Source organism: Vipera ursinii, assembly GCF_947247035.1.
Source record: "Vipera ursinii genome assembly, chromosome: 2".
NCBI classification, from domain to species: Eukaryota; Metazoa; Chordata; class Lepidosauria; order Squamata; family Viperidae; genus Vipera; species Vipera ursinii.
The window spans coordinates 264,932,430-264,945,929 of NC_139513.1; positions in this window are offsets into that span (position 1 = coordinate 264,932,430).

Sequence of the window (13,500 nt, forward strand, 5' to 3'; positions counted from 1 at the left end):
CACATAATAAGGAGGCCCCATTGAAACTTTTTCTTTCAACTCCCAAAAATATTTTAGTGGACTTTTTGGAATTTGCTTTTTAAACAATCCCCCTTGTTATTGTTATTTCTAACTCAGGTTTAATTATTTATTTACTGTAGTGCTGATTCTACAATATGACAGATGGACAAAACATTTAGCTTTAGGAAGCTACTAGTCCTGAGTATGGACTATAAATATATTTTAGTTCCAAACTATAGCTAAATTATTTTACTCTAGAGAAAACAATTCTCCATTGCAAATAATTCTGTACTTGAAAGTTTGTTCCTCCCAAATCCAGTTTAAAGACAGAGTAACAGCATCTAGCTGACAGATTGAGTGTTTCCTTCTACAGGGAGATGTATTGCATTCCTACTGAGATCACAGTAATTATTTCTAAATATATTCTAAAACATTATGCAATGTTTAAACAAATAGTTTTTCTTTGTCGTTCAGTACTTTTCAAAAAGATAAATACATTATCAGATCCAAATCTTTCTCTTTATGTATCATTTGCTGAGTGAAACATTGCATGCCTGGAATAAAAAGGGACAACTAGCCGGAAATGTGTATTAAACAAATATGAGCTTTTACAAAATAATGCAAATGCTGATTACTGATATATTGAAAAGGTTTCTTCTTGAAATAAACCTGAAGGTTTATTTGTAAGAATAGGAACAAATAGAAAATCCACATGTCTATCAGGTAAAGTGAACTTTCTGGTAGGAAAAACTTAGTGAATTGTACCAGTTTAGTGAGAGGCTAATCTTAATAATCTTATTCGAACAAGCCGGCCTGGCCTGATGGGGGATGGGTTTGGATTTTATTGTTGTTTTAAATGTATTTTAATCTATTGTTGTAACTTGGGCATCTCGTTTAATTCTTTTTTAATTTTTGTATTTTGTATTTTTATATGTTTGCCCTGTTCACCGCCCTGAGTCCTTCGGGAGAAGGGCGGTATACAAATAAAATTATTATTATTATTATTATTATTATTATTATTATTATTATTATTATTATTATTATTATTATTATTATTATTATTATTATTATTATTATTATTATTATCTCCAGTACAATTTTACCCCATTTCTTTAAAAAAGTGAGAACTTTGCAAAATGTGCCTTGATCTGCTGTCTTGATTCTGCTCTCATTGCTTTTTTATTCCCTTCCTTTTTGTTAGATCTCATTTATTCTGAAGTTTCTTTCTCTTCCTCTTATGCAATTAATTTGTTCAGAGTTTGCCTATTCAGCCAACTGCACGGTTGTACTGAATTAACATTCAGGGCCTCACTCCAGTGCTTCAACCACAGTTGGCTTCATGCCATCCCATCCAGCTTTAACTGCATTTGTATGCTGACTTTGCACATTTGTTCTTCAGATCTCTTTTCTTTCACCAAACCCCGTCATCCTTAAGCTGCTATAACACAAGATCTTCTTTCCCTTCCACACAGATAATTCAGTTGGGTTCACCTACCAGGACAGCAGTGCTGTTCTCAGAGTCTGCATTGGCCCATTCCAATGCTTTCTTCCTCTGGCAAACAAGGACTTTCTGTAGAATATAAGAAAAACTCAAAATTCTGCAAAGAGCACAAAAATCGAGCAGCACGCACTGGGAAATAATCACTTCAGTCAGAAACAGAAAAACAGCAAACATGATATATTTGAGAAGGTGGCTGAACTTGGGAAAGGCAGTTTTATGCCATCTTGGAAAAAGCAAGGGGAAATTTCTTGAGTGACTTCCTGGAAGCTCTTTAAATCAGTAAGGCAAAATCATGTTGTTCCTGTCTTTGCAATTCTTCTTTGTCTCCAGAGTTACAGTTGTTCCTCTTTAGATATCGTTTGCAAAATTAACATTCCCCTCTATGGCAATTCTGTCTACTTGTCTACTGCATCTTATTAAGAGTAATAGTTTATCTATATATCTGTCTGTCTATCTATCTATCTATCTATCTATCTATCTATCTATCTATCTATCTATCTATCTATCATATTTAGGAGCCACCCATTTATCTCACAGAGCAACTCTAGGTGATATACAAATAGCCATAAAAAATGAAAGCCATCTAAAAATATTATAATAAAAGCAGTTAAAAATAAGAAAAGTTAATTAAAATTAAACATTAAAAAGGCAGGATAGTGGTTTCATTTTGCTACCCATTCACATGGCTGTCTGCTCTTCTGTGGCCCCCATGCACATTGGCAGAGCAAGGTCTTCAAGCATTTATAAAGGCCAGGAAAGTAGGGGCCCATCTCACCTACCGGCGGGGGGGCGGGGGGGAGGAGAATGTTCCAGAGGACAGAGGCAATGGCTATTTACCTCCATTCTAAAGCTGGGAAGAAGAAAAAAAACTTAACTTAGTTATTTATCAATGAACAACTTCCAAACCATATAATAATGGGATACAATGAGTCACATGAAAGAATCTCACTGTTTTAAGTTTTAATTATTTATGGCATACAGCTAGGATTGGCTGAGAACCATCATTTCTTCCTATTAGGAGAATCTTGTAGGAATCTCACAACATGCTCCTTTTTTGCACCTGAAAAATTTACCGAAGGCAGTTTTCAGCCCACTTCTGGCACCTTAAAAGTGTACACATTTATTATTGCATATGCTTTGTGGATTATAAGAGTTTGTGTATCTACTTTACAATCGCCTGAGATCCGTGGAAGTTTTTGCAATAATAAATGTAGCAATCATTAAGATGTTGTTCCTGAAGATGTATCCATTGCCTTTACTTTGTCTATGCAGATGAAGTAGGAGCAGCAATATGACTTGTTTACTAATTACTCTTGAGTATATCAATTTCATCAACCTTGGTCCTATCCTCATTCCCATTTTGATTTAGCTTCTCTTTATTGTCAACAAAATTTTATTATTATTTAAATTCATTGGCCACCCCACTCCAGTGGACTCTACATTGTAATAGTATCATTACAATTCTTACTCTCCACTGTATGAACTATCTGTGTTAAAGAACAATAATAAAATGTAAGAAAAGAGAATCAAAGCAGCATAATGTATAGTGTAATGTTCTGTAACTCTCCTACAAAAAATAGTGTCTTCTTGGTCAGTTTAATCTCACAGAGAGCAACATGATGGGTTCAAGCTAAAATTCTGCATGTTGATTTGCAAACAGTTTTATTTGTGGGGAGGTAATTTATGTGGAAGTGTGACACTTGATGATTGAGAGCATGCATTCACCAGAAATGAATAAGGTATCTGTGAACGATATATCATATTTAGCAGCAGATAACAGTGAATGATACCAATAACAATAGCACTTAGACTTACATACTGCTCCATAGTGCTTTACTCTACTCTTTAAGTGTTTTACAGAGGCAGCATATTGCCCCCAACAATCTGGGTCCTCATTTTACCGACCTCGTAAGGATGGAAGGCTGAGTCAACCTTGAGTTGGTGAGAATCAAACTACTGGCAGTTGACAGAATTAGCCTGTAATACTGCATTCTAACCACTGAGTCACTACAGTTCAACATTTACAACATCAGCAGATAAAGCTGATTTACCATGAAATGGAGGGGGGGAAACCCTCAGTGCCATTTTTATCAGTTTAACAAGGATCTGATCCAGTAATAGAACTTGTCCTGGCCCCACTATGTAGTCTGATAATTTTGCCAGAAAGTGAATATTTTACTTGATGTTGCAGGAACCTTATTCCACAATTGCAAGACAGAATCTATCTAGATAAACATTTAGTTAGTTTTTCAACTATTTCTGGCAACCTGTTTATTATTTCCAATGGTTGCAAAAACCTATTATTCATTAAAAGCAACTTGAAAATTTAAGTGATTTATATTTTGTATTATTTATGTTTGGCAACAGCAACTGGTACTGTTTGTAAAGAATAATAGTGGCATTGTATGCAAGGTTGGGTCAAAGCTCATAGCCTTTTATGAAATGTTTTATTTTCAGCTACCTTGGGAAGAAATGTTTAGTTTGCAGTGTTAATGGCTTGGATGGTTGCCATGCTCCATATTCTAGATCAGAGCCCCGTCCAGCTTTCTTCTTTGCTTTCAAGCCTTCCCCCGCATGAGTCACCATTTTTTGAAATACTTTCTAGGCCAAGGGGGGTATTGGGTTTGACAAATTGCATTATTGTGGCAGCCAAACTGGAAATGCTTTTATTAAGACAAGAGTCCTGTTTTTATTAAGACATATTGAAATTCAACCTCCACTGAAGTCCAAATTCGGCAGTAACCATTCATTGAAAGCACCTCTTTTTATACTGTTGATGCAACTGCATCTTTTCCCAAATGCATGCAGCTGCTTTGGAAGCTGTTCATGGCAGTCTCCATGTAGGAGATGATTAGGCTGAAGCCAAGGAAGGAGTCAAAAACATCATAAGTCATGAGTCCCTGCGCACCCACAAAAGATCTAAGTCCAGCCCACCTTGAGTGCTTCTTAATTCCCGCTCATTTCCTTTGACTGCTAATAGCTCAGATTTTGTAGAGAGCTTAAGCTTGCAACCAAGCTTAAGCTTTATACTCATTTGAATTGCTTGAATCTCCTGATTTCCCTGGTGCTTGACATTCCATGGAGAGCTACTTTAGCTCACTGGGGAAAATGTAACACTTCTGCATGTTTCAAAGCAGTTTTCCTAAATGATTTGCACAGCCTATTATCTTCTAGTCTCTCTGCTCAGCTTCTGTTGTCTATGTGGCTGTTGAAGCACAAATTTAGATGAGCTTGTTTTCACATCTCCATTATTTCTAGATGAATTTACATTTTTCTTACTTAAATGGTCTGACTTCAAAACCAGCTTGATCACTGTATTTTTCTACTACTCCCTTCTACATTACAATAACATTCTTCAAGGCTTTAGCTGAGTTGTATTTTGCTTCATTGACTCTGATGAAGTTGGGTTTGATGGATAGGGTTTAAAAGAGGATTTGGCCAAACAGCTCCATTTGTGTAGCACAATCAAAAACAGGAGTCCTCAAACCACTGGCTTCTATTAGATACAGAATATGATCACAATAAATATCAATGTTCCTCCCACTCTTTGTTCTCTTATAGGGAAAATAATCAATTTGCTGAGATGTTGGTCACCTTATCTTATCCTGTCTCATTCAATCTGGTAAAAAAAAAGATTTAAGAGATTTAATCATTGTATTTCCTTCCTGTTCTACATGGCAGTGGGAGAAATATTAACATTATTTTTTGTAATCATATTCAGACCTCCCCAATCAGTAGTAGCTCTGATTGAAATATCACAAAGCAAAGCAGGACAACAAGGAATGAACACATATACACAAAAAAAAACATTTAGTAAGGATGCTAAACCTCATACCAGACTCAACAAAATGTGATTTGCATTACTGTAGCTTGCAGAAATGTAAGGAACACAGCATGCTTAGATAAGTAGCATTTATCTTGGTTCAGAAGATCTGTAGAACACAGGAATAAACACACGCATACATAGACATGCACAGAGTGGATAATCTCCCCCACTCTCTTTGTGACCCAGAGTTTAAATCCTAGGCCTTCCTCCCCCCAACTTTTAAATCAATGGACTCTTAGCTATTCTTTTCCTAGCCTTGAAGGTCAACATCTATTCAGTATTTATACAATGATTCTGCCTCTGCCTGGTCTTAGCTTCCTCCTTGCCAGCTTCAGTTCTTGCAGTGGGAGAGGAAGAGAAGAAAGTCTTCCCTTTTTGCTACCATTGTCATAGCATCCAAGTAAATGGTCAAGAAAAAGAGGAAGCTGGAGAGTGGTGGGGGGAGGGAGGAGGAGGATCAAAAGGGTTCTAGTTCAGAACATAAGCACACATGAGATGTTCCCAGATTCATACATTTATCAAGGTATTTTCAAACCTTGGTTACATTGACTACATCGCTATTGTGAAATATCAGAGAATTTGAGAAAGGAGAAGCAGATACTGTATTAAAAGTGTTATTTTGTTGCATATATAGCAGTGGAAGAAAAGGGAACAATTATAGTTAAAGCAGGTTTTTTTCTCCTATCACAAATGAAAATAGTAAAAATAACAAATGCTAAATATATTACATGAAGAATAAAGAACCTGGTCTGAAAATTAAAGATTTGCCAGAAAAAAAATTGAAAGGAATAAGAAATTCTGAGAGAATGGAATTGATGAATGATGGACTGGATTTTCTTGGCAAGATGAATGCTGCTTTTTTAAAGAGATTTTTTGAACTTAGGGATGCTGCAAAGATATTTACAATAGAGACTTAGGAACTGTCTCTGAGATGCAGTGGTTGGGAAAGTTCCCAGTTAAAATCCTAAGGAAAGGTTTTATTCTTAAGAGTCAATCTAGGTTGTTTGATCCTGGACAGATCAGAGATAATGATTGGGATATCTGTGATAGATAAGAAACCATTGTAGACTTTCTACGAATTAATTACATACGGCTTTCTATGATTGTTAACAGAGGCTTTAACTTTGCTGCTGATTAACTATTTTGTCTTCATATATATTAAGTATGATAGGGGTTGCAGATTGATGTAGAACTTTATAAATTTTGGACCTCTTTCACAAGGGAGAAAGCTATTATTGTTACAATATATTTGGTGATGACCTATAGAGCCCTAAATGGCATGGGTCCGGACTATCTTCGGGAGCACCTGCTGCTAGCATCAACTTCCCATCGTCCTGTGCACTCCCACAGGGAGGGCCTTCTCAGGGTGCCGCCGGTCAGGGAGTGCCGGCTGGCGGCCCCCAGGGGGAGAGCGTTCTCGGTGGGCGCGCCTGCCCTTTGGAATCAGCTGCCTGTGGAACTCTGGATGGCCCCTGACCTTCGCTCGTTTCGCCGGGACCTAAAAACTTGGCTATTCGAGCTTGCCAGCCTGGACTGAGAGTTTTGGGTTAAGGTTTTAATTTTTAATTATTTTGGGACTATTTAATTTTATTTTATTTTAACCTGTATATACAGTATTGTAATGTTTTAATTTGCCCTGTAAACTGCCCTGAGTCCCTCGGGAAAAGGGCGGTATATAAATCGAAATAAATAAATAAATAAATAAATATTTGTCAGTGTACAACTGGGGGGATAATATGTGTGGGTTTTTTTGTCCTTTTCATTCATATTTTTAATGTTTTATTTGGTTTTGTTTGTTTTTGTAAATGTTCTTTTCTTTTGTATTTTATATTTTAATTTTCTGAATAAATTAAAAAATAATTTTAAAAATACTTTACATGCAGAGTGTGCTATATTCTTGTGCAGCTCTTATAGTCCTTGAATGGGAGAAGATAATTTGTGCCCTTCCTTCATTTTTATGCCAGCACATACCAACCAGTTGTACTGTAAACCCATCAGGTTTGACTCTTCTGAGATGAAAAAGAGTTTGGAAAAAATTAAATGTGGCACAAATGCACAGAAAGTTCACCAACAGCTTTCTTAGAAGATTGTGGTTTTCAACTAAAGCATGGAGCCTACAGAAGTAAAGCAAGCTAACCACTGTTGATGCTGAACTTTCAGTGCAAGGATGGCAGCAGGCAGAGAAACTAGAACACAAACAGGCACAACAAAAAACTCTTTTCTGATTTCCCCTTTTCAAGAGCTGCAGGGAGAATGACTGAAATGTGCTTGTGCTAATATAAAGAAAAATGAACATGATGCTTAATCAACAGGCTCAGAAGTATGATAGTGGCACAAGCAAGAAACAAATGACAAGATTGGGAGAAAGGAGATATATGAGAAAAAGGAAGCTCAGACTTTCTGTTACGGTAAAAATGCTGTCTCAGCATGTGAAGCCCTGATTGCAAGTTTGTTGACTTTAGCTCCCTCTCCAACCTATAAAGAATGACTTACAAAATTAGACCACTTCCTCTTTATAGAACAACGGTTACTTTTGATTAAGTTAAATACATAACAGTAGGATGTTAATAAAACAATTTGATCTCTGTGAAATCACTTTCATGTCATACTCAGCCAGTCTTTGGGGGAACATCAGAACCTCTACCCCAGTTTGCATAATGCAATTTGTCACCCGAGTTTTCAAGAGTCCAGCTAGCTCTGGAATTAGGTAACCATATCTTTAGTCAGTCTCAACTTCATAAAAATTAAAAAGAGGAAAAAGACATCTGTGCCACCTGAGGCTGCTCACAAAGCAGCAAGAATTCAAAAGGGGCTTGACCAATTTTCAGGGGACCAGACAGACAATTTATAAGTAGGGCTTGCATTGTGGTTTTATGGTTACATTTTTAGCTGCTGCTAAGACTGTCGCTAGGGATTTTGCCTAGATGCCATGAATGCACTGGAGAGGTAGAAGAACAATAGGGTGGGATTTTCTGCTCCTTGAATAAATTAAGGTTTTAGGGCATACTAAAAAAAAGACATTAAATATATCATTGGTTTAATGTATGCATTGTTATTATTGTTGTTATTTACTTTTGAGTCAGTCTTGACTTCTCTTGACAGCCTGGACAAATCCGTGCAATTTTCTTGGCAAGATTTTCAGAAGTGGTTTGCCATCATCTTCTTCCTAGGGCTGAGTGAAAGTGACTGAGCTCTTGTCACTCAGCTGGCCTTGCAGAACTGCAGTTAAAGGAGCTGGGTGCTGCATGCAGCCCATGGTTTTGGATTCTTTGGTTCCAAAGTATGGTATAAATAAAACAAAACAAAACTCAAGACAAAATGGGCAAATGGTGATGCTAGTGTCTATAGGCTAACCCAATAACTTTTGTACATACTATATGGCATAGCTTAAATCAGTGAGTAGGATTTCTAAAAGTTGCTGTGCAACGAGTCTGTAATGTATTGGGATTTTATTTGAACTGCTTTCACATGTCTTTTGAATGCTGCTTAAGGTTGCTCAATTGAGGTGTCTGTGTAATGGTCACTGACTAGCCAGACATGCAGTCTCCAAGATCACTGGATGATTTGGGGTGGGAATGGGTTCCTTTAAACCTATTGGCCACCGCCTAGTGGTCAACCGTATAAGTAGCTGCGCAGAAGCCTCTGATTCAGTTCTGTTCCTGTTTGCCTCAATAAAAAAATGTTCCTGTTTGAAACCTCTTGTCTTTCTTCCTGCCTTCCAAGAACTCACTAAACAACACTGGTGATGAACGTGGGATCCTGTTTCTTCAGAAGAGCTGAAAGTCACTAGGGGGTGACGCCAGCAAAGCACCTGGCAGGGAATGCGTGCCCCCACTCAGTCAGCCTAGCAAGCCATGCAAGCAACCACCCCACCCTGCGGGCCAGTCCCAGGGCCTACAGAAGGAGCAGGACGAGGCAACAAGAGACCCGAGCCATGAAGACTTCCCGAAGATGGCGAAAGTTGGAAAGCTTGAGGAATTTTATGTTACTCACCCAGAGAGATGGTCATCCTACATCTCAAGAGTAGAAAACTACCTCCACTCCAACCAGTCACCAAAAACAGCCTGAAGGCCGCAACACTTCTCTGTGTCTGCAGGCCTGCAACATTCGATATCACGGAGAACTTAGTTGCACTGGCGCAGGTGGAGTCCATTACTGAAGAAACAGCTCGGCGACCATTTCCAGCCCAAGCTGTCAGTGATAGTGTGGAGGCACGCCTTCGAACAATGAATTCAACAACCTGGAGAGACGGCCATGGAATTCATCGCAGCGTTGAGACAAGCTTCGCGTCTGTGCCAATTTTCAGACTTAGAAGAAAGGCTTCAAGACCGACTCGTCTGTGGACTACAAAGCAGACAGCTGCAACAGAAACGTTTTGTAAAAGAGACTCTCTCGCTCCAGGAAGCCTTAAAAGAAGTCATGGCGAACGAAGCCACTGGAGGAGCCATGAAGGCCATGCTGCCCACCAAAAGCACTCAGCACGAGGAGGCCGTCCACCATGAGGATGCCGAACTTCCAGAAGATGTCAACTCCGACCACGAAGTTGATAAGATCCAACAGCACCACAAGGAACTGAAGACTCCTTACAAGGCAGTTCCCTTCCCTTGGTGTTTGGGCTGTGGCAGCCGCCACCAAGTGGACTGCAGGTTCCAGAAAGCCATGTGTCGGGCCTGTGGGAAAACCAGCCACATCGCCTCAGTCTGCAGATGTCGCCAGAAGGACCACCAATCAGACGTTCCAATCAGGAAAGGTACTGGGGCCCCAGGGCAGCAGAGTGTAGGGTTTACTCCAGCTGTCAGAGCATTTGCTGCAAGGGAGTTCACCATCCCCTTAAGCCCAAACTTCGGCTTTAAGTCGAGCTGCAAGGTGTCCCTTGCAGGATGGAACTGGACACGGGTTCTGTGGTATCCATCATTTCCCTGGAGATTTTCTGGTTTGTCTGCAACCGTAGCAAGAGGTGGGCCAAGCTTAGACCATCCAACATCATTCTGACTGACTACCAAAACTCCCGAGTTGCTGTCAAAGCTGAGGCCACCTTGGCCGTCAAGTTCAAGGGGTTTTCGGGACCCCAGGATCTGATTGTGGTGGAGGGCCAGAGAATGAGCTTAATAGGGCTTGATTGGTTTGATGCTCTGGGCATCCAAATCACCAGAATCCCCAGGACACAAGCGGTGAACTTGGCATCAGTATGCGAGGAGTTCGCGGATGTTTTTGACACAAGCCTGGGAGAGTACAAGTGCCCTCTGACAGCCTTTAAACTTGATCCTGCTATAATGCCTATTAGGATCAAACCCCGTAGAGTACCATTTGTGCTTAAACATAAAATTGATGCAGAGCTGGATAAGCTAGTCAGCCAGGGGGTACTACAGCCCGTAGATGGGGGTGAATGGGAAACCCCAATTGTAATGCCACTTAAGGCCAATGGGGAGGTCAAGGATTACAAGTGCACCATAAATAGGGCACATTAAGCAGCATGCGTACCTGGTGCCAGTCGTCAGCCACATCTTGGCATCGATGCAAGGGGGCACTGTGATTGCTAAATTAGATACGGCACAGGCCTATCAGCAGTTACCTGTGCACGAGACCACAGCAGCTTCACAAACTATTGTAACACACGGGGGGGGGCTTTTAAAGTCAAACGCCTTCAATTTGGCCCCAGGAATTTTCCAAGGTGTCATGGAGCGTATGCTCAAGGGCATTCCAGGGGTTTGCCCCTACTTCGATGATGTGCTCGTTGTCAGTGAGTCCACTGAGGTGCTTGCAAGGAGGCTCAAAGCTGGCCTTCAATGGTTCTGCGAAGCGGGCCTTAAATTAACAAGAAATAAGTGTAACATTGGGGTCTCTTCTACTGAGTTCCTGGGTTTCCGTATTGATGCAGAAGGCATCCACTCTTCTGAGTCCAAGCTGAAAGCCATTCAGCTGGCACCTAGCCCCAGGTCAAAAGGAGAGCTTCAGGCATTCCTGGGTCTCCTTAATTTTTACCATGTGCTCCTTTCTAACAAGGCCGCAGTAGCAGAACCATTACACCGGCTCTTAGACAAAAACACCACATGGAAGTGGACCAAGGTTCACGAAAACAGCTTTAAGGCAGTAAAATCACTACTGTCTTTACGCACTTTAAAGAATCATTGCTGGTATGTATTGTTTGTGACACATCACCTTAAGGGGTGGGGGCTGTTTTAAGCCATTTGGCAAGTGATGGGACTAGTCCCAATTGCATATTATTCAAGGACATTGTCCTCAGCTGAGTGCAATTACGTTCAAATTGACAAAGACGCCTTGGCCATTGTGGCCGGGGTGAAGAAATTCCATGATTACTTGTATGGCAGGGAATTCACGATCTACACTGACCATAAGCCACTGTTGGGGTTATTTACTACAAATAGGCAGACACTTCAAATGCTGTCCCCTAGGATGTTAAGATGGTCCATTTTTATGTCAGCCTACAGCTACAGGCTGATTCACAAACCTGGCAAAGACATGGGCCACGCAGACGGCCTTAGGAGGTTGCCATTGCCACAGGTAGAGCCAGATCCAGATCCAGATCCAGCAGCTCTCATTTTGTCAATTCAGGATTTGCCTGAATTTCCCCTCCATGCTGGGGATGTGGCTGCAGAAACTGCTGCAGATGAGGTTTTAAGCAGAGTCTTGTCATGGATTCACACAGGGTGGCTGGAAAACAGCCCTGGACCAAAGTTCCAGAGCTACTTCACACGTAGACATGAGCTTTCAGCTCACAGGGGTTGCATCTTATGGGGGAGCAGGGTTATTGTCCCCAGTTCATTAAGGAAACGTGTGCTTCAGTCTCTGCATGAGGGACATCCAGGCATAGTCCGGATGAAGGCATTGGCATGAAGCTACCTATAGTGGCCAGGGTTAGATAAGGCTATCAAGGCCCAAGTACACGGGTGTTACACGTGTCAACAGTCCAGACCAGAAATGCCACATGCTCCTGTCCACAGATGTGAGGAAACTCATACACCGTGGTCAAGAATTCACATTAACTTTGCTGGGCTCTTTCAGGGACAGCTATTTTTGATAGTGGTCGACAGCCACTCTAAATGGTTGGAAGTAATTCCTATTGCAACTATGACTACTGCTAGGACCATCCAGGTGCTTAGAAAGCTTTTTGGCACTCACAGGCTACCAGACATCATAGTCTTGGACAACAGGGCCCAGTTCACAGAGGCAGAGTTTCAAGCCTTCTTGAGGACTAACTTCATAAGGCATGCAACATCGGCTCCCTTTCACCCCTTGACTAATGGGCAGGCCGAACACATGGTGCGCACAACAAAGGAGTCACTCAAGCACATAGTGACTGGAGATTGGCACCATAGGCTGGCTGATTTCTTGCTTTGCCAGCACACTATGGCTTGCATGGCAATGGGCAAAAGCTCAGCAGAGCTTTGCTGGGGAAGAAGATTAATCATGAAACTGGACAGGTTGCGTCCTGACCAGGTAGCAGCAGACACCACACACCCAAAGGCACCAAGGGGGTTGCAAGTGGGTGATGGGGTGTGGGCCCGGAACTATGGGCATGGAAACTTGTGGGTGCCGGGTAAAATTGTTAAAGTCTCAGGACCCCTCTCCTATGAGGTGGTCCTGGATGGGGGGGGGGTGAGTCATTCGCCGCCATATTGATCAGTTGTGGAAGCGTTTTGGAGAATGGCAGGTCCGCAAATAGAGCCAGAAACTGGCAGCCAAGGAGGGCAGTTCACACGCTCTGATGACTCAACCAGTCAGTACAACGGAGAGGCAGTTGTAGATGGGCAAAGCCCAGGAGTGCAACATGGGTCCCCTGATGGGGAAAGTCAACCCGAACAAGACAGCCTCTGTGCTAACTCTGCTTCTTCTTTGGACTTTGATCTGGGCCGACCTGGAATGGCCAGCCAAAGGGACTTGAGTCAATCTGACTCTCGTGAACTCGTGAGTCCTGGTCTACCCAGCCCGGCGGGCAAGCTGATGGACCAGGAGTTGCCAGGTGGTCTGCAAGGTTGTGCAGACCACCACCATATTTGCAAGACTTTATTCTCAAATAATATTAAGAATGTGTGTACATTCTAGGGGAAAGGGGTGTAATGTATTTGGATTTTACTTGAATTGCTTTCACGTGTCTGTTTGAATGCTGCTTAAGGTTGCTCAATTGAGGTATCTGTGTAATGGTCACTGACTA